This window comes from Myotis lucifugus, unplaced genomic scaffold, assembly GCF_000147115.1.
Source record: "Myotis lucifugus unplaced genomic scaffold, Myoluc2.0 scaffold_76, whole genome shotgun sequence".
In the NCBI taxonomy this organism is placed as follows: domain Eukaryota; kingdom Metazoa; phylum Chordata; class Mammalia; order Chiroptera; family Vespertilionidae; genus Myotis; species Myotis lucifugus.
Window position 1 is genome coordinate 4,402,787 of NW_005871124.1, and position 21,255 is coordinate 4,424,041.

At 42.2% G+C, this 21,255-nt stretch overlaps 1 pseudogene; it reads right to left on the reverse strand.

The window, feature by feature from the left end:
• Nucleotides 1-10,308: 10,308 nt before the first annotated feature.
• LOC106697500 lies at nt 10,309-10,859 on the reverse strand (annotated as a pseudogene).
• Nucleotides 10,860-21,255: the final 10,396 nt, after the last annotated feature.

Below are 21,255 nucleotides of genomic sequence, written 5' to 3' on the forward strand. Positions count from 1 at the left end.
GAAACCTTCTAGCAGGTGCCGGGGAGAAAAGCAGCAGTTGTTACTTCCCTGTGGTTCTTCTAAAAGTGTTTCTTTGTTAATAGGATGTCATTAAACATTATGCACAGTTGGCTGGATGTTAAAATGATAGATGAAAACATTTATTTAAATGCGTGCCTGTAAAAATAAACCAATGTGTGAGAACAGAGTGCCTAAAGCAGCAGAAGGCACACTCTGGGCTCAGCATCCTGATGCCATGTCTGCCACTAAATTTGCTGTCACTAAGTAGATGGTTTCAATATCAAATACTCATTAAGCACCTACTATGTGCTAGGCATTGTTCTGGCTGATTCGCTACTGGATGTCAGATACATTCTTAACTCGCCCTTCCTCTGAATATAACTAAAATGAAATAACTAGAATATCACTTTTTTTTTGCTTCTTCTGGCAAGAGTTAAGAAAAGTAGGAACAGATAATTCTACACTAGAGCTGAGTAAATCTGATGCTGAATTATGTTTTACCCTTGACCTCTCCAAATGGAACATTTTCTACATTCATTCAGCTGACAACCTTGAACAAATGGTTTAGTGGTTAGAAGTCAGAGAGAGAATTAGCAGTCAGTTCTTTTCTTAAAGAGTAGCCAAAAAATGATTTCTAGGATATTAGCTAATTACTTCAATCATGCTGGAATAGGATGTTCTACTACTGCATATCTGTTAAATTATTTGGATAAACATGGGCATATAAAAACTCATCACCTTAATCATATCTTAGAACAGCGGTTCTCAACCTGTAGGTCTCGACCCCTTTGGCGGTTGAACGATCCTTTCACAGGGGTCGCCTAAGACCATCCTGCATACCAGATATTTCCATTATGATTCATCACAGTAGCAACATTACAGTTATGAAGTAGCAACGAAAATAATTTTATGGTTGGGTCACAACATGAGGAACTGTATTTAAAGGGCCAGAAGGTTGAGAACCACTGTCTTAGAAGATATAAGCTTGTGCCTCATTATCTTTCTCTTTGAGAACTTTAAGGAACAGATATTTCCTTAACAATGGAACTCCTCACGTGGTAAGCGTACCCCTGGATAATCCCTAGTGTGGGAGCAGACCCAAGTGCTATGATGGAACAACCTGAGCAGCTTGTCTTGGTCTGACCAGTGATGAAGAAGATCCCTGATTCTAGGGCAGACCCAGTAGAGTGACAATCTTTGAACTCCAGGCTGCCATGTGCTGGCTGTAAAATGTGGCACGAGTGGAGTTGGACTGGGATTGACTCTGGAAAATAGTATGTAAACAAGTTATCCAGTATCAGGTGTAGGAGCATTCTTGGTGACAGAGAGCTATTTTGAAAGGGTCAGTTGTGTGCTATAATGACGGTGCTGAAGCAACTTTCAGTCTTATGGGGTCACCCGGCATCTGGCACATGCAGGCAACAAGGACCTCCCAGCTTAGAAGGAATAGCATAAATAAAAGAGAGAAAAGTACATCGAAGATTCCAGCGATTTTTATTTGCCAAAATTACTAGCAGATGTTTACATAAAATAGTAATATGAATCTAGGAAACTTGTTTAGTGTGTCTAAAGCCCCATCAAATAGGAATAATTTGATCCTGAGGGCAGGGTGGGGAATGCAGTGATATGACACTGGGTATATAAAGTTTAGGAAAAATGTGGACCTCTTTCTGAAATGTTGATTTTACTTAGAATTGAGAAAAGCTATTATTTTTACTATAGTGTGTCCTATTGTAGCTTAAATATTTTATTTTAAAAATATATTTTATTGATTTTTTTACAGAGAAGAAGGGAAGAGGGATAGAGAGTTAGAAACATCATTGAGAGAGAAACATTGATCAGCGGCCTCCTGCACACCCCCTACTGGGGATGTGCCTGCAACCAAGGTACATGCCCTTGACCGGAATCGAACCTGGGACCCTTGAGTCCGCAGGCCGACGCTCTATCCACTGAGCCAAACCAGTTAGGGCAATATTTTTTTTCTCTAGTGGAAGAACCAAACAGCTGCTCAGCACACATGCAGAACTAGATCCTTGTGGAAGAGGTATTTGTGGGGTTTCTTTTAATTAAGCCAGTGAGGAGCAAGCCCAGGAGAAAAATGTCATGAGCTCTCATTTAACTTAGCAAGGCCAATTTTTACTTCTGGTGACTTAGTCCCGGTAGACTTCTGGGAGGGAGCAGGAAATTTTGCATCAGGAACAAGGGTCCCTCCATCTCCTTCTCTGCAATTCTTTGTTAGATCTCCAGCCTTAGCCATTAGCAGACACCTGTTCACCGGCCAGCCCTGGAAGTACTCAGGAAGCTGACTTCACACTTCTCAGTCTTTTCAAAAATATATATTTTTTATTGATTTCAGAGAGGGACGGAGAGAGAGAGAGACATCAATGATGAGAGAGGATCATTGATCTGTTGCCTCCTGCATACCCCATACTGGGGATCGAGCCCACAACCAGGGCATGTGCCCGGATCAGGAATCAAACCGTGACCTCCTGGTTCATAGGTCGTTGCTCAACTGCAGGCTTGTCAGTCCTGTGTCCTGCCTGCCTCCCACATTGGTTCATTAACATCTCCTTCCTCACTGAAGTTGTGTCCTCTGAAAAAGAGGCCCAGCCCTCAGTGACAGTCCTTCCAGGACCAGGCCAGATGACTTCTCCAGTAGTGCGCTCCTGTACTGAGTCTGAAACAGCTGGAAGGCTGGCCCTGGGGAATGGAGACAGAGCTGAATCCTACTTTCCTGCTGTGTGAGGAGCTTCTGCGTGGTGATCAGGACTAAGGAGAGTTAAGGTGACTGAGGTGCAGGAACAGATTTCCACCACCGTGTGGCGCTGCCATTTAGAGTCAGAGATGAACAAACAGGGTATTGATGGGCAGGGCAGCCTTCTTTCTTTCTTTTTTTAAAATTTCATTGTCTTTTAAAAAAATATTTTTATTGATTTCAGAGAGGAAGGGAGAGGGAGAGAGAGAAAGAAACATCAATAATGAGAGAGAATCATTGATTGCAGGGCACTCTTTCTTAATCACATTTCACTACTTTAACCAGGACATTGTGTTTCCCTTGTGAGAAGCAATGTGAACTTTCAGTGCTATTTTATTTATTTTTTTAACTTTTAAAAACCTAATCTTAGGAGGCCAGCTTGTATATCAACTTCAATATCTATCTATCTATCTATCTATCTATCTATCTATCTATCTATCTATCATATATCATCCTGCACCCAGGATCCACACAGCAGGGTGGCGGCGGTTAGGGGAGATCAGGCCGGCAGGGGAGGGCAGTTAGGGGCGACCAGGATGGCAAGGGAGGGCAGTTAGGGGCAATTGGGCCAGCAGGGGAGCAGTTAGGCATCGATTAGGCTGGCAGGGGAGTGGTTAGGGGATGATCAGGCTGGCAGGCGAGAGGTTGGGTGCCAGCAGTCCTGAATTGTGAGAGGGATCCCAGATTGGTGAGGGTGCAGGCTTGGCTGAGGGACCCCCCCCCCGCATAATTTCGTGAACCAGGCCTCTAGTGTGTGTGTGTGTGTGTGTGTGTGTGTGTGTGTGTGTGTATATATATATATATATATGGAGAGAGTCTTGATCAAATATTAACATTCCAGTGATATATTAGAAGATAATGAGTTTACTATCTAATACTTCTATAGCGCCAAATATATGTAAGGTACTGCTATAAGTACTTTATAAACATATTGACTCATGTAACCCTGAGGTAGGTATTATTACTATCCCCTTTTTATAGATGAGAAAACCAAGGCTCAGAGAGACCTCGAGGCTCACAGCTAGTGATCCGGATGGAGTCCACACTTGAATCCAGGCAGTCTGGCTGCAGAGGCTGTATATGCTCTTAATGGTTCTGTGTTCATGTTCTCAAAGAAACATGTGTAGTTAGTGACTCATAGTTAGTATTACAGGTAGGGAGAGACATTTAAAAATATAAATAATAAACAAGTATTAGAGAAACAAAATAATCTATGGAAGTTACAAAATGTTTCTCTGTCCATGTAGTTATGTTCATCTGGGTCAGTGAAACAACTAAAACATGTTTTTGTTTTGTTTTGTTTTAAAAAATATTTTTATTGATTTCAGAGAGGAAGGGAGAGGGAGAGAGAGATAGAAACATCAATGATGAGAGACAATCATTGATTGGCTGCCTCCTGCACACCCCCTACTGCAGATCGAACCCACAACCTGGGCATGTGCCCTGACTGGGAATCGTACCTGATCTCCTGGTTCAAAGGTCAATGCTCAACCACTGAGCCACACCAGCCGGGCCACCTATAACATGTATTATTCCTCCAGGGAATTCCATGATTGTGGTTTTATTTACTTTATAGGCAATGTTTACTTTAAAAGAAAAACACATTGCTGTTGGGTAAAAATTACATCGTTATCTAAAAAGGGAAGAAGTGAATTATTTCAGAAGTTGTACTCACCGAACAAGCTAAAATATTTTTTAAAAGTAAAAAGTTGCAAGAGTACCAGAAGCCTACGTATAGTTTCAAAATAGCCTTCAGACACCAAGCAAATTCATACAAGGCACAATCTGAAAAATCTAACCCAGCTTTTCACTGTTGGCCGCAAAACCAAGTCAGTGTGAAAGCCGGATGGCAGGAAGCTCAGAGCACTGCTGCCTGCTTCAGCTCTTGCTGCGGGTCTGAATTCTGACCTCAGAACACAAAACAGTGCCCTCCCTACTGCCAGGCCTGAAGGGAATGGGCACAAAGACATCCGACTCCCCTTCCCTCCACGCGCTGCTCGGTTGCCTCATTTTTATCTATTTCTTAGGAGCCAATGAAAAATAAATCATGTGCATCCCAAGTGGACTCTCTAGGAATCCCAGAAAATGAAAGGTTTTTATGTCTGAGAAACTCAGCTGGAGCAGATATAACTGATGTCCATTTTATTTATTTTTATATTTAAAGAGTTTCTAAGCCAAAAGCCTTTAAGCATCTGCTGACTTGCCCAGAGAACCTCAACCTGTGCACAGCCGGGTTTGCAGAGTCCTGCACTGATCATCCACGGGCCTTTCAGAATCATAACTCTGGGGTCACCACCACCTGCAGTTCTCATAATACCTTTGAAGCAAATGATATTCTGTTAAAAGTTTAAGATATAAATTCAACTGAAGAAATAAGAGGCTGTGGTGATAGCACAACACTCATCTGAAGACAGGCCTGTAATCTTCAACCACTTAATATTTTCTGACAGATACATAAACAACCTCACAAAAGGAAGTGGTGTTGTGTATGACAGAACGTTTAGTCATAAGATATTTGGACAGATGGTTTTCTCACAACAGCATACTGCGAGTCTTCCAGCTTGAACTGGTCACCCATTTAATGAGTATCACTGTTTCCTACTCTTGCCAATACTCTGCCAAGCACTAAAGATCTCGTAGTGAGCCCAGCTGATGTGGCTCAGTGGTTGAGCGTCAACCTATGAATCAGGAGGTCATGATTTGATTCCTGGTGAGGGCACATGCCCAGTGTGGGGCATGCAGGAGGCAGCTGATCCATGATTCTCTCTCATCATTGATGTTTCTATCTCTTTCTCCCTCTGCCTTCCTCTCTCTGAAATAAATTGGAAAAAACCATAAAAAAAGAGTAGCGAACAAGATGCCATCTCTGTCTTCTTGGAGTTTATAGCTATTGTGAGAACAGGCTAGTAGCAGTTACCTTTAATTTCTACAGGCAGCAACAACGCAGTATGGCATGGAACACCGAAGAATGCCTAGAGCAGTGGTCGGCAAACTCATTAGTCAACAGAGCCAAATACCAACAGTACAACGACTGAAATTTCTTTTGAGAGCCACATTTTTTAAACTTAAACTATATAGGTAGGTACATTGTTATTAACTTCATTAGGGTGCTCCTAAGGCTTAGGAAGAGCCACACTCAAGGGGCCAAAGAGCCGCATGTGGCTCGAGAGCCGCAGTTTGCCGACCACGGGTCTAGAGTATTCACCTGAAAGATGAAGTTAGTGAGGGGAAACAAGTGGCATGGGTGGGGTGGGGGTTGGAGGGGTGCGGGAGGTAGTCAAAGGTGGAAGCATCCCAGACCAGCAGAGCAAAGGGCAGGTGAGAGAGAACCTTGTGCTCTAAGCAGCTGCTAGTAGTTCAGTTTGACTCTAACTTACGAGTTGTGGCAGGGGTCCCATGTAGAGTTAGGATTGGAGAAATAATCAGAGTGCAGATTCTGAAGGTTGAGGGGACCCACTCCATTCCTAAGGGAGTGTGGAGGCTGGATAGGTTGCCATTGCGCTGGTCTGTCTTCACCCTCCCATTTCAGGGTTGGCTGGCAAGGCCGGCTTCATGGCAGTGATGGCGAACCTATGACACGCGTGTCAGAGGTGACACGCAAACTCATTTTTTTGGTTGATTTTTCTTTGTTAAATGGCATTTAAATATATAAAATAAATATCAAAAATATGTCTTTGTTTTACTATGGTTGCAAATATCAAAACATTTCTATATGTGACACAGCACCTGAGTTAAGTTAGGGTTTTTCAAAATGCTGACACACCGAGCTCAAAAGGTTCGCCATCACTGCTTCATGGGCATGTGACCAATGCAATGGCACCGGGCCCATGCTCAGAAGGGCCCCATGTCTGGGGTTCAGTGGCCACTGTCTGCAAATTTGTAATGATTTTGTTTTTTAGTTTGTGTTTTAGAAACGCTATCTGAAGGGACAACGGGGCATGTGCAAGGAGCTTGGATCCTCAGCTCAGGGAAGTCCCCCCTCTTCCATCTACTTGGGGTGGGTTCTCATCAATCTGCTCTCCTGCCCCTGGCACCCCAAACCACACTTGGCCTCCCCTTCACCACCTCAGCCCGCCAGCTGGAGCCCTCTGACCCTGGCAATGGCCTGGGGGTGAGTGTGGGGAGAGCAGGGTTGGGTGTGTGTCCCCTGCAGCATCCCTTGGTAAGCAGGGTGGGGGCTGTCCCTACCTCAGCCTGACAGTATCGTGGCATGTCTGGTGGCCTCTGTGTTTCAGTGGGGACACACCTCTTGCTCACCCTGATCCAGGTACTGACCTCATACAGGCATGGAGTTTTAAAGATCCTTAGAAGGTCACTTGTCTACCATAGGTTGAAGTACCAGCCTTCACCGAACTATTGTCTGTGTCAACAGGCTATGCATATGTGCATATACATCCTTTGGTTAATATTTTACCACCCTCCTCACATATGAGATCATGTGATACTTGACTTTCTGTGACTGGCTTATTTCACTTAGCATAATGCTCTCCAGGTCCCTCCATGTTGTCTCAAAGGGTAAGAGATACTACTTTTTTACAGCTTTTTTATCCACTCATCTAGCGAAATGTACTTTGGCTGCTTCAAAATCTTGGCTATTGTAAATAAGGCTGCAATGAGAATAAGGGTGAATATATTCTTTCCAATTACTGTTTCAGGTTTCTTTGGATATATTCCCAGAAGTGGAATCGCTAGGTCATAAGGCAGTTCCATTTTTAGTTTTTTGAGGAAACTCCATACTGTTCTCCACAGTGGCTGCACCAGTCTGCATTCCCACCAGCACTGCACGAGGGTTCCCTTTTCTCCGCATCCTCACCAGCACTTGTCGTTTGTTGATTTATTGATAATAGCTATTCTGGCAGGTGTGAGGTGATATCTCATTGTGCTTTTAATTTCCATCTCTCTGATGATTACTGGCATTGAGCATCTTTTCATATTTATTGGCCATCTGCATGTCCTCTTTGAAGAAGTATCTATTCACATCCTTTGCCCATTTTTAAATCAGATTGTTTTTTGGTGTTGAGTTTTATATGTTCTCTTTTTTAAAAAATATATTTTTATTGATTACAGAGAGGAAGGGAGAAGTAGAGAGAGATATAAACATCAATCAGCTGCCTCTTGCAGGCCCCCTACTGGGGATCGAGCCTGCAATCTGGGCATGTGTCCTGACCGGGAATAGAACCTTGACCACCTGGTTCATAGGTCTGCGCTCAACCACTGAGCCACGCCCGCCGGCCAGTTTCATATGTTCTTTATAAATTTTGGATATTAACCCCTTATCAGATGTATCATTGGTGAATATGTTCTCCCATCCAGTGAGTTGTTTTCAAACAATTTAAAAAATATATATTTTATTGATTTTTTACAGAGAGGAAGGGAGAGGGATAGAGAGTTAGAAACATCGATGAGAGAGAAACATCGATCAGCTGCCTCCTGCACACCTCCTACCAGGGATGTGCCCGCAACCAAGGTACATGCCCTTGACTGGAATCGAACCTGGGACCCTTCAGTCCGCAGGCCGATGATCTATCCACTGAGCCAAACCAGTCAGGGCAGTGAGTTGTTTTTTATTTTGTTGATGGTTTTCTTTGCTGTGCAAAAACGTTTTAGTTGCATGGAAATTTTTTTTCCATCCTTTCACTTTCAGTCTGTGTGAATCTTTTGTTCTGAGGTGGGTCTCTTGTAGAAAGCATATATATGGGTCATGTTTCCTTATCCATTCAGTTATTCTGTCTTTTGATTGGAGCATTTAATCCATTCACATTTAACGTTGTTATTGATAGGGTTTTCCTTATACCTATATTCCTTTCTCAATTTCTTTTTCTTTTTAAAGCACTCCCTTTAATATTTCCTGCAGTGCTGTTTGGTAGTAATATACTCCTTTAGCCTTTTTTTTGGTCTAGAGAATGCTTTCTTATTAATATTTGGTAGACTTCACTAGTAAAGCTATCTGGGCCTCGAGTTTCCTGTGTGAGAAGGTTTTTAACTATCAATTCAATTTCTTTTATATAGATACAGGGAATTTCACATTATTTCTTCTTGAATGAGTTTTCAATACTTTGTATCTTTTAATTTTTCAATTTCATCCAAGTTGTTGAATATAATGGAATAAAATTATTTATACATTCTCTTATTACCCTTTTAATATCTGTAGAATTTCTCACGATATCCCCTTTCATTTTGGATATAGGTAATTGTGTTTTCTTTCTTTTTTTCCTGGCCAGTAGAGTTTAATCAATTATATTGAACTTTTTCAAAAATAGGCTTTGGTTTCATTGTTTTTATCTTATTATTTTTCTTTTTCCTGTTTTATTGATGTCTTCTTTTATATTTATTATTTACTTTCTTCTGTTTAAATTATTCTTTTTTTCCAATTCTTTAAGGTTAAAAACTAAGGTAATTGATTTGAGACTTTTCTTCTTTTCTAATATTGGTGTTCAGTGCTATAAACTTCCCCCTAATTGATGTTGTTCTTTTATTTTTATTCAGTTCAAAATACTTTTTACTTTCTCTTTTAATTTCTTCTTTGACCCTGGATAACATGGGCTATCCAGATGCGTGTTATTCAGTTTCCAAAATTTTAGGGATTTTCCAGAGATCTTTTCATTACTGATTTTAAAGGAAATTCCACTGTGGTTAGAAGACATACTTAAAAAAAAATTTTTTTGGATTTTTAAAAATTGATTTCAGAGAGGAAGGGAGAGGGAGGGAAAGATAGAAACATCAATGATGAGAGAGAATCATTGATCAGCTGCCTCCTGCATGCCCCCTACTGGGGATTGAGCCCACAACCCGGGCATGTACCTTTGACAGAAATCAAACCTGGGACCCTTCAGTCTGCAGGCCAACGCTCTATCCACTGAGCCAAAACGGCTAGGGCCAGAGGACATACTTTTTATAACTTGGATCCTTTAAAGTTTGTGGAGGCTTGTTTTGTGGCTCAGAATATGGTCTATCTTGGTAAATATTCCATGTGTACCTGAAAAGAATGTGTATTTTGCTATTGCTGAGTGGAGTGTTCTCAATTAGGTCATGATGGTGAAAGTGTTTAAATCTATATTCTTGTTGATTTCCTACCTACTTATTCTATCAGTTATTTGAGAGGGGTGGTTTTAAAACTTTGAAATATGATTGTGGATCTGCCTCTTCCTTTTTTGCAATACTATTAGTTTTACCTCGTGTGTTTTGAAGTTTGTTCTTAGGTGCATAACTTTTTTAAGTTGTAAAGTTTTCTTGATTAATTGATTTCTTAATCATTATGAAATGACCTTCTTTATCCTTGGTAATGTTTGTTTTGTTTGGAAATCTACTTTGTCTAATATTAATATAGCCACTCCAGCTCTAGTGTTAGTGTGGTATATCTTTTAACCTACCATCTTGCAGTCTGTTTACTATTTGTCCTATCTGAGCGTTGTTGTCTTTCCTTTTATTTACCTTCTTTGGGATTAATTAATTAATTTTTTTCAAATACATTTATTGAGGTGACCCTCATATGCACGTACTGCTTTGGTGACCAGGGAAGTCACCCCTTAGGCTATGGGAAGACAACCTAAGGCTTAGCTCTCGTGGCTGTCTCCCAGGGTGTGCTTGTCAAAGAGATACTCTGCCATGTGAGTTTCAGGGGCCCCCAACCTGTGCAAGTTGGTTATGTGTTCACCCAGTTCTTTGATGGATTTCACCTGCTCATTCAGGTAGTGAGTCCCAATGAAGTCACACAAATGAGGGTCCTTTTGGTCAGCAGCTAGTTTGTATAAGTCCAGTAGGGACCGATTCACATTTTTCCCAAGTGTAACACTTATTCCATTGCCTTCAGCCCCTTCTCCCAGTCATCACAGCCTGGTTTCTTGATATCCTGAAGGAAGATTCAGCCACCTCGCTGGTTCTGCAGCTTCATCAGTCTCTCAGCATGTTCCCTCTCCTCATGAGATGGGTGAAGAAAATATTTGGCAAAGTTCTTCAAAGCCACATCATTACAGTCAAAGTAGTAAGACATGGACAGGCAGACGTAGGAAGCGTAGAGTTCCAGGTGGATCTGGCGGTTGATGGCGGCCTCTGAGTCCTGGTGGTAGTTGTGGCCCACCTGCGAGGTGGACCCGGTCATGGTCATGGTGGGCAGCTAAGGAGAGGCAGAAGGCTGGCCTGGGCAGCAGGCTGGGATGGTCAAGCTCTGAGTTTATTCCAAGCACCGTTGAAGCAGGAAACCGCAGCAACTCTCCGAGAAGACTGTGATTTAAAGAAATTTAAGATCATTGGGATTAAACCTCCTTTTCCCCAATTCTATTTTTGAGTACTTGAGAAGGATTGCTGCACGGCTTCCCTTTCACTGTATTCGTTGTAAAAGAAACAGATATTCAGGTTCTCTGAAATGTGAAAGCTGTCTTACTTTTTTGGCCAATGGCTGATCAGTAATGAAGAGAAAATTGTCAGTAAACTATAGCCGATCTCATGTAATTTTAAAGGTTTCACAGCTTCAGGAGAAATTCGGTATTCCTGGGAAAAGGAGAGTTGAAATTTAATGGCTTGAATTTGCTTTTGAGCACTCCCTCCCCTGACAGAGACACATCCAGAATAGTTTCACAGAGTGTTATCAGAGATTTCAAAGCTCCATAAAAATCCACAATTCCCCAAATCACTTTAGCTATCTCTGTTTATTCTTCTGTCCCTTTCAACATGAATAACTTTTATCTCCCCATCTCCATCTTCTTCTTTGTATTACTTTAACAAGGTTAGCAAGCAAGGACTGGTTGACCTTTATTTTACATTTGAAAGAAAACTGGGGGCATCTGGTCCATGCCCAGCATTTTTTAGAGACAAAACCGAGGTCTAGAAAGTTGACCAACCTGTCCTTGGTCTGGGCTCGTTCTCAGTGGGGGAGGGAGGCTGGGATTAGTACAAATATCAAAGAACAGTTTTAGATGAGGAAAGAAGAGTTAGGAAAACAAAGACTGGCGCAGAAGATTAAAAACAATAACAAAGAGCACACAGATGCCAGTATTCCATGGATTTTCTCTCTTCTCTTGCTTTTTTTTTAATGACTGCTCTAGAATACATCTTGAGCCCTACTACATTCAAACACTGTGGTGGGCATGGCTGAGCACAGAAAGCCCTGAGGTCTTTACTGGTGTAAGGGTTATTGTCTGTTACCACCCCTCTTTCCTACCTCATTCCATTCTCTACCCTTCTCTGCCCTGCATGGTTAGCCTCCCTTACCCCATGCTCTGGTTGGGTTTGGTCAGTGAGAGGAGCAGACATGAGATAGGAAAACACAAGGAGAACAAGTAGAGGTATTCCTTTTGCTCCCTCTCTTCTCTGACAGTAGCTGAGATCTTCTGGGACTACAGCTCCTACTGGATGCCCTCTCCTCCATATGCCAGCTCCCACAGGGTTCTATATCTTTCCCATATTCTCCTCAGGCCTACAGAGGATAAGGGCTCCTTGCCATGCTAATCTCTGGGTGCCTCAACACCCCTTATTTGTTCTCATAACCCAGTAGATGGTCCCTTCATTAAAGTCTCTTGATTGGAATCGTATGGGTTGGATTCTGTTTCCTACTGGGATCCTGACTGATACGCTGATTCCTATAGTTCTTACAGTACATTTGTGACTAGTATTAGGTGTAGAACAGTACAGTGGAAATTTAGAGGAAGGAGAACTAAAACACCGGTCTTACAGCCTCATTGCAGAAATGGGAAAAAACACATACAGGGGCAGAAGTCCCCAAACCCAATACACGAGAGCAACATAGACCCCATAGGTACAGAGACAGGTGCAAGATGTGCATATGTAGGTATGTGGGGGAAATCAACAGGAGTCTCTGAACTTCTGTTCTTACCACAATGGGCCTCACAAACATTTGCCTGTGCTGGGAGCGCTTTCGTTTGGCAAGGTGATCATAACACAAGGTCACCCCAAGGGGACCTACATTTTCGCTTTCCAGTCACTGGAGAAAGGTCTTGGTGCTTGGTGTTTCATTTGTGAAGGTAATGCTTCCTTATAGGAAAATCATTCAGTTCTAAGGTATTTTATGTTTCCTGTTTCTCTAAAGCCTGTCATTTCCTAAATCGTGGGTGTCTGTTTCCCTTTATACCCAGAGGTAATAGCCCAGAGGAAATAGGAGCACATTCCATTTAGAAGAAGGAAAAATAGCAGTTTTAACCCTATGAGTGTTTTGATGTTGTTGTTATTGCTGCTTTCTTAAGATAATGAATCTCATCCTAGCTGGTTTGGTTCAGGGAGTAGAGCGTGGGCCTGCGGACTGAAGGGTCCCGGGTTCAATTCAGGTCAAGGGCACATGCCCGGGTTGTGGGCTCCATCTCTGGTAGGGGGTGTGCAGGAGGCAGCTGATCAATGGTTCTCTCTCATCATGGATGTTTCTATCTCTCTCTCCCTCTCCCTTCCTCTCTGACATCAATAAAAATATGTTTTTTTAAAAAAGATAATGAATCTCATGCATGATGAGCACATGCCCCTCTCTCCCCAGCTTGCCCGGGCATGTGCCCATGAGCTAGGCCATGAGTGTGTTTGTAGCCTGAAAGTACACTTTCATCTAGTGCAACGGTTCTCAACCTGTGGGTTGCCAACCTGTGGGTAGCGACCCCTTTGGGGGTCGAACGACCCTTTCACAGGAGTCGCCTAAGACCATCGGAAAACATATATAATTACATATTGTTTTTGTGATTAATCACTATGCTTTAATTATGTTCAATTTGTAACAATGAAAATATATCCTGCATATAAGATATTTACATGACGATTCATAACAGTAGCAAAATTGCAGTTATGAAGTAGCAACGAAAATAATTTTATGGTTGGGGGTCACCACAACATGAGGAACTGTATTAAAGGGTCGCGGCATTGGGAAGGTTGAGAACCACTGCTCTAGTGTGTGTACTGAGGGATAAACATCTTCAGCCACTTGAAGCCTGCTGCATTTTCTGTCTTGTTTCAGCCATTGTGCTAAACTGAAGCACAAAGGACCTTTCATAATCTCTTCCCACTGGGGTTTTGAGGGGTTAAAGAAAAGTTTTTTCTGTGACTATGTACTGGACATGCCCGGCACAAAAAAAAGTGGACAAGGCGAAAGCTCTTCTAAAGGCATTTAGAATTCTTCTAAAGAATTTTATCTCTTTTTAATTCGGTAATATAAATGAGAAGGAAACTTTGGGAGGCCTGGGCCTCTCTTGTTACTACTTACTATACTATAAACAAATAAAATCTAACTGTACCTCAGAATTCATTCCTTCATTCAACAACAAAGAAAATCAAACACTTGCTAAGTGCAAGATATTAAGCAAGGTACGAGCTATATTTATTTCATTTTTAAAAATATAGATTTTTTATTGGTTTCAGAGAGGAAATGAGAGGGAGAGAGAGATAGACACATCAATGATGAGAGAGAATAATTGATCGGCTGCCTCCTGCACGCTCCCCACTGGAGATCGAGCCCACAACCCAGGCACGTGCCCTTGACTGGAATTGAACCTGGGACCTGCTGGTTTATAGGTCGACGCTCAACCACTGAGCCTCACTCGCTGGGTATGAGCTATATTTAAAACAAAAAAGAAATGGTCTTGTTCCTTAAGAAGTTTAAAGCCTGGTAGCTTGTCTGTTCACTACCGTTTAAAGGCATCCCCAGAAGACAAATAATCTTTTTGGACTTATTTAAGTTGTTTCCCTTTTGTATCACAGTCCATTATAGGTGGTATTGTATATTGCACTTTTATCTCCTTTATCTTACTTAATCACTAGAGGCCCGGTGCACAACATTTGTGCACGGGACGGGGGGTGGGGGTGTCCCCTCAGCCATGCCTCTGCCCTTTAGCAGTCCAGAAGCACTTGGGGGATGTCTGACATCCTTAGTGCTCCTGCCACCACCGCTGTGCTTGCCAACCATCAGCCCGGCGTGTGGCTGAGTGCACTGACCACCAGGGGGCAGCTCCTGTGTTGAGTGTCTGCCCCCTGGTGGTCAGTGCTTGTCATAGCAACCGGTCGTTCCACTGTTCAGTTGATTTGCATATTACCCTTTTATTATATAGGATTAGCACCACTCTGTGAGGTCAATAAGGTTAGTACAAAATCTTTCATTTGTAGTTGAGGAAACAAGAGATATTGTATAAGTCAGTCACTCAGCTGGAGAAAGTCAGACCCCTGGACTTCACTTGGAAAAAGGCCTTTGCTCCCTCCACTTCCCCACTATCTGCATCTAGCCTCTTTTACTATTTTAATCATATTGAGAGACCAGAAGACTTTGAGCTTCTGAAGGCTCAGTGTCATATATTTCTTTGAACTACTCCAAACATTTAACATAATGCTGAAGATATTGTTAATCCACATGGACTGAATATATTGACATAGCGAGATTTAAGTTAAAATTTAAAATGTGCTTAAAAGAACTGACAAGGTATTTCAAAATCACCTCTCCAGGACCTATAAATTACAGGGGTATTGACATGGACTTCTTCCTTCCCAAATGACATTTTTCTGGATGGATTTAATTTACTGTGGGTTAGGATAATTGAGAAGGGATGAGACCATTACCTGTGGGACTTAATGGCTGAGGGTCTTACTCATACACTTCATTGGAAGTAAATGCATGAGTAATTCTTGTGTGGCTTAAGTAGGCCCCGGATTTCACTTGGGAGGTTATGATTTTAATTTAACATATCCTGCTGCACAGTGTTTGAAATGTGCAGCCAGCAGCGATCCCTGGGAGATGAAAGCCCAGTTGTGTTTATTTTAAGAGACTTGCGGTTCTTTGCCAAAGCCAACATTCCTGGGCAATGAATAGCGGGAGTGAATCATTCGAAGTAGGTGAGAGGTCAGAGCCTGAAGAAGAAACTGGAAGTTGAAAGGTTTTCCTCAAATGGCAGGCATTTGAAAGGGCATTTATAAAGCAGAAGCTATTACGGAAACGGGCCTTTCTTTTCCAAGATGAATCTTCCTCAGGTGAATTCCAAAGACCTCTTCCTTGGCTCCACCTAATTAGTCCTGATGTTGTTCATCTTACCTGGAAATCAGAGTGGAGAAATACCCTGGTTTCTGTCTCTGGCTCTGGGTATTGGCTTCATTGGGGAGCAGAACAGTAGTCATGTTCTTGAGGGCAAGGTAGACACATTCTCTGTTAGAAGCAGGCTGGCATACTGCTCATGTGGCATGACTTTGGTGAGTGTCCAGAAAACCTTCATAGCCATTTCTAGATTGCTTATGTATCAAGCATTATAGAATGTCAACAAGTATGGCAAAGCCTGGCCAGCATGGCTCAGTAGGTGAGCATCAACCTATGAACCAGGAGGTCATGGTTTGATTCCAGTCAGGGCACATGCCTGGGATTGTGGGCTAGATCCCCAGTGTGGAGCATGCAGGAGGCAGCCGATCAGTGATGCTCTCTCATCATTGATGTTTCCATCTCTCTCTCCCTCTCTCTCTCTGGAATCAATAAAAATATATGTTTCAAAAAGCATGGCATTATAGGTTGAGGATAGAACAAATATTTATTGAGCACCTACTGTGTAGCAGGGACTTATTTAATAATGTGGATATTTTAATGCATGAAGAAACTGAAGCTTATAGAATTGAAGTCACTTAGGTAGCTAGTGTTTGAGATAAGATTCAAAGCTGAGTAGGATGGAAAGGAACCATCTTTTACCACCAGCTATAATAGCTGGAATAGAAAGAGTAACCAGTTCATTCTCTGACTACTGCATATGAAATGCAACTTCTATCTTTATAAGAAAGACAAACGACAAACAAGCCAATGTCATGCCATTCACTAGACCCTGGAGCAGTGGTTATCAACCTTCCCAATGCCGCGACCCTTTAATACAGTTCCTCATGTTGTGGTGACCCCCAACCATAAAATTATTTTCGTTGCTACTTCATAACTGTAATTTTGCTACTGTTATGAATCCTAATGTAAATATCTGATATGCAGGATATATTTTCATTGTTACAAATTGAACATAATTAAAGCATAGTGATTAATCACAAAAACAATATGTAATTATATATGTGTTTTCCGATGGTCTTAGGCGACCCCTGTGAAAGGGTTGTTCGACCCCCAAAGGGGTCGCGACCCACCAGTTGAGAACCACTGCCCTAGAGTATTAGGAAGGAAGATACTCTCTATAAGCCCAACCTTAGGAGAAACTAAATGAAAACAAATCACAAAAGATGCCAAAGTTTGGCCTAGTCTCTGTCCTCAGGGAACAAGCAGGTCTGTATATGAACAGGGCCTGAAACCTGGACACCAGGGACCTGCAAGGGACAGCAGAAATCTCTCTAGTTATCCCTGGAGATATAGTGACGGCATCTCTAGAGGTCCCAGTTTTCAATGCAGGGACTCGTTTAGCAATTAGCCATTATCTTATGGAACAGGAAGGGCTTGGTTGAGAGAGCACGGGGCACAGGAGGCAGACTGGGACTGCATATGATGGAAAGTTCAAGAGCAGAAACAGTTCAGGCAAAGCAGTTCCAGGGTGGAGGGCAATCCCTGGGCAGTACCCTTGAGTGCTGGGTAAGGTAGGGAGATGCAAGTTAAATGACCAGGGCTCATTTGAGGGGGCCATGGTGAAGGTGAGCAGTTGGAAGGCATCTTTTTATTTATTTATTTTTCAATTTTAATAAAAATTCATTAATAAAAATGTATAGATAAGAAAAGATAAGATTATGAGATAAAATTGTTACTAAGTCATTGAAGGCATGAATTGTTTCTTTTGTGTTATAGGTGCTCATTTATTTTATTTTATTCTTTTGTTTTTCAATTAGAGTTGACATTATTATATTAGTTTCAGGTGTAGAGCATAGTGGTTAGAAAATTAAATAATTTACAAAGTGATCCCCCTGATAAATTTAGTACCCACCTGGCACCATATATAGTTATTACAATGTTACTGACTATATTCCCTATGTTGTAGTTTACATCCCCATGATTATGTAGTAACTACCACATTGTACTTCTTTCATTAATTCTCCCACGCCCCCCTCTGGCAACCATCAGTCTATTCTATGTATCCATGAGTCTCTTTCTGTTATATCTATTTATTTTGTGTGTGTGTGTGTTTTAAGATTCCACATATAAGTGAAATTCATATGGTATTATCTTTGTCCGACTTATTTCACTTAGCATAATACCTTCTAGGTCCACCCATGCTGTCACAAATGGTAAGATTTCATTTTATTTATGGCTGAGTAATATTCCATTGTATATATATATATACACCACATCTTCTTTACCTAACTGTCTACTGATGGACACTTAGGTTGCTCTTTTCAGCATGTCTGTGTGTGTGTATGTGTGTCTAATCCAAAATGGCCCCCTAATCCTGTGTCACCTAACCTTCCTGTCTACTTTAGAAATGATTCATTTTCTCCACAAGCTTCTTCTATTTTCTTTTTAAAAAGGATATATTTTTATTGATTTCAAGGAGGAATGGAGAGGGAGAGAGAGATAGAAACATCAAGGATGAGAGAGAATCATGGATCAGCTGCCTCCTACACACCGCCCAGCGGGGATTGACCCCACAACCCTGGCATGTGCCTTGACAGGGAATCAAGCCATGACCTCCTGGTTCATAGGTCGACGCTCAACCACTGAGCCATGCCAGTTGGGCAGCTTCTTCTATTTTCAATTTTCAGAGCGTGATAAAGGTAACAGATAGGATTAGAGACTGCTTATCCATGAATGTCCTTTGTCTGTCAAGGCTGAGACTAAATCATGGAACCGAGATCTAAATACAGTGGTCGGCCTTCTACTTTCAGAGCAAAACAGAAGCGGTAGGAAAGCTGATGAATTTGAAGAGGGCTGGTTGAAGAGTGACTGGAGGGCTGGTTTAGGCTTTATGTATTACAGAAAGCTCTACCTGCGCTTCGCTTCGGACCTTTGAGATCCAGCCAAGGACTCCTGGGGGGAAAAGAGGCCTGGGGCAAAGGGGTTGCTCCTGTTGCTTCTGGAGGGCAATTGGAGTTCCTTTGCACATATTTCCAAGTTGGGTTTTATATTTTTGGCCATAGGACATTTTCTTTTTCTCTTCTAAGATTAATTTTATTATTTTCGTATTATAGTTGACTTGTAATAATATATTAGTGACATTTCTGTGTAATACAGTGGACAGAAGTCATGCACTCTCCTGGGGTTGTGACTTTGATAACTGTCTCATCAAGGCCGTGAGAGGTGGTAGATTGTTGGGGAGGGAGGAACACACATTAGGGGTTTATTTGTCCAGAAACGTTGGAGGAGGGATGTCTGCATACTGTGGACAGAGAACAATGCCCCAGATGGCAGAGTAAACATGCAATTACACATCAGATATTTGGCAGAGGACATTTGGGTCTTTGCTTCCTGCCCCACGTATCAGAACCTTCCTCCAGTGTGCAGGAGATAAGATGAGGCACAAGGCCCCAAGGAGACAATGAGGCACAGTGAAAAAGGGGCACCTGATCTTCTAGATCGTGGAGATGAGGATTTTAGGTCTAGCCCACTGCCACCCAGCTGGATAATTTTGGGCTGGTCTCATACCTTCTCTGAGGCTTTCTTTCTTCATCTGAAAAATTATGATATAATTTCTACTTTGTAGGAATATAATGAGAGCTAGATGAGCGTCATAGGTGGAGTTCTGCAAAAGAAGTGCCTGACGTGAGGATTCTGTGCAAGTGATTTATTAAGAAAATGCTCCCAGGTAGACCAGTAAGGAATAGATAGAAAAGAAGCTAAGCAAAGCCAAGTCCCAGCCCCAGCCTGATCCCACAGGACTCCTGGAGCAGAAATTATTCCTGAGAATTCATGCAACTTGAAGGGAGCTGGGCTTTCCCATTACCGCCAGTTATTGGCCAGAGCCTTGGGGTGGAGGATGGAGGTGAATGTAAACTCCCAGGTGTTTCTAGGTCTCTGTATCTGAGGGATAACTTTCAGGTTTGATATGAACTATTAGGAGCCAAAGGACACTGAAGCGGAGAGAGGAGTTCATAGAAAAAGTAGAAGGAATCAGAGGGCTCCAGGCATAAAAATGACAGCATCTGCTGCAATGGAAAAATACTCTTATTGGCCAGCTTTCATCAGGGATTACCCAAAACACATGGACCTGCTCTCAACCACGAAAAGAATACCAGCTCATTCTCCCAGATCTCCAGAGAGTATGATCTTCAACTGTCTGCAAGTGATCTCATATTGAAAGCCTGGACAGCCCTGGCCGGTTTTGCTCAGTGGATAGAGCATCAGCCTGCAGACTGAAAGGTCCCAGATTCGATTCCAGTCAAGGGCACGTACCTTGGTTGCAGGCACATCCCCAGTAGGAGGTGTGCAGGAGGCAGCTGATCGATGTTTCTCTCCGATGTTTCTAACTCTCTATCCCTCTCCCTTCCTCTCTGTAAAAAATCAATAAAATATATTTAAAAAAAGAAAGCCTGGACAAGCAAAGGAACATTGAGACGAGGTTGTCCAAGGGAAAAGTCATTCCTCTCCTCCACTAGGCACTCTATACTCTGTTATTTTACAGGACAGAGAACAGAAATATGACCTGGTCATATTAGTTCATATCCGTTTGTTCCCTCTTAGAATCACCTTCACTGTGTAGTTGCTTCATGCTATTAAACCCAACAACCACAGGCCTCCAGGAACGCACTAGTCATTGTTAAGCTAGTTGCAGCAAGAGAGAACATGTAGCAGAGGAATCCAGAGTGTCTTAGAAAGGGGGTTCAGGCAGGGGCCTCTAATTGGGGTTGGGTTTACTCCAAGTGATTCCCAGGGGGGATTAGGGACCATTCTGGAATGGAGCTTTCAAGAAGCAAGGGCAATTCAGTGTTTTAGCATCTGAATACTTTTCAGATACAACAAACAAGGCTGGAGTTGTCATTGGTCAAAGAACTCGTGTTAGTCGGAGAAGGAGGATGTTGAGTCATTTTTGTGATTGCCGACGGCTTTATCTTTATCTTGTTCCAAATATGATCATGGAGTGGCCTGTCCCAGCATTGTTTATGTTAGCGGAGGACATGATGGCCTGGCTGTCAGCAGGTCCGTTTCTCACTTTCTCTGCTTGTCAGCAGGATGTATTTCATTTTTCTCAAAGGCACACCCTTTCTTTCTCAGAAAAGTTAAGGGAACAGCCCCACCAAGTCTGTTTCTGCAGCAGCACAAATTCTAAGGAGCAAGCCAGCCTTTGTACCACCTGGATATGCCACTAAACCCCCGTGGGAGTTGCATTCAGAATTTAACACCAAGAAAAATGATTCTTCATGATAGCAAGGTCTATGCAATCCATCCTACTTCGCCCCCCCCCCCACTCCCTTCTAGCTCTTAAGATGCTCAGAGCCACATTTGAATATCCTTTAGACATTGTCCTTTTATGTCATTCCCTTTTTTCCTAGTCCTAATTTTCTATTTCTATTTCACTGCTTTTTGGTTGTTATTGTTAGCTTTTTTTCAGATAAAGCTTGGGAAGAAGCGAATAAGTTTCACTTTGAGCCATGTCGCACAGCTTGGAGTTAACACAAAATTAGATCTTGCTTTGGTT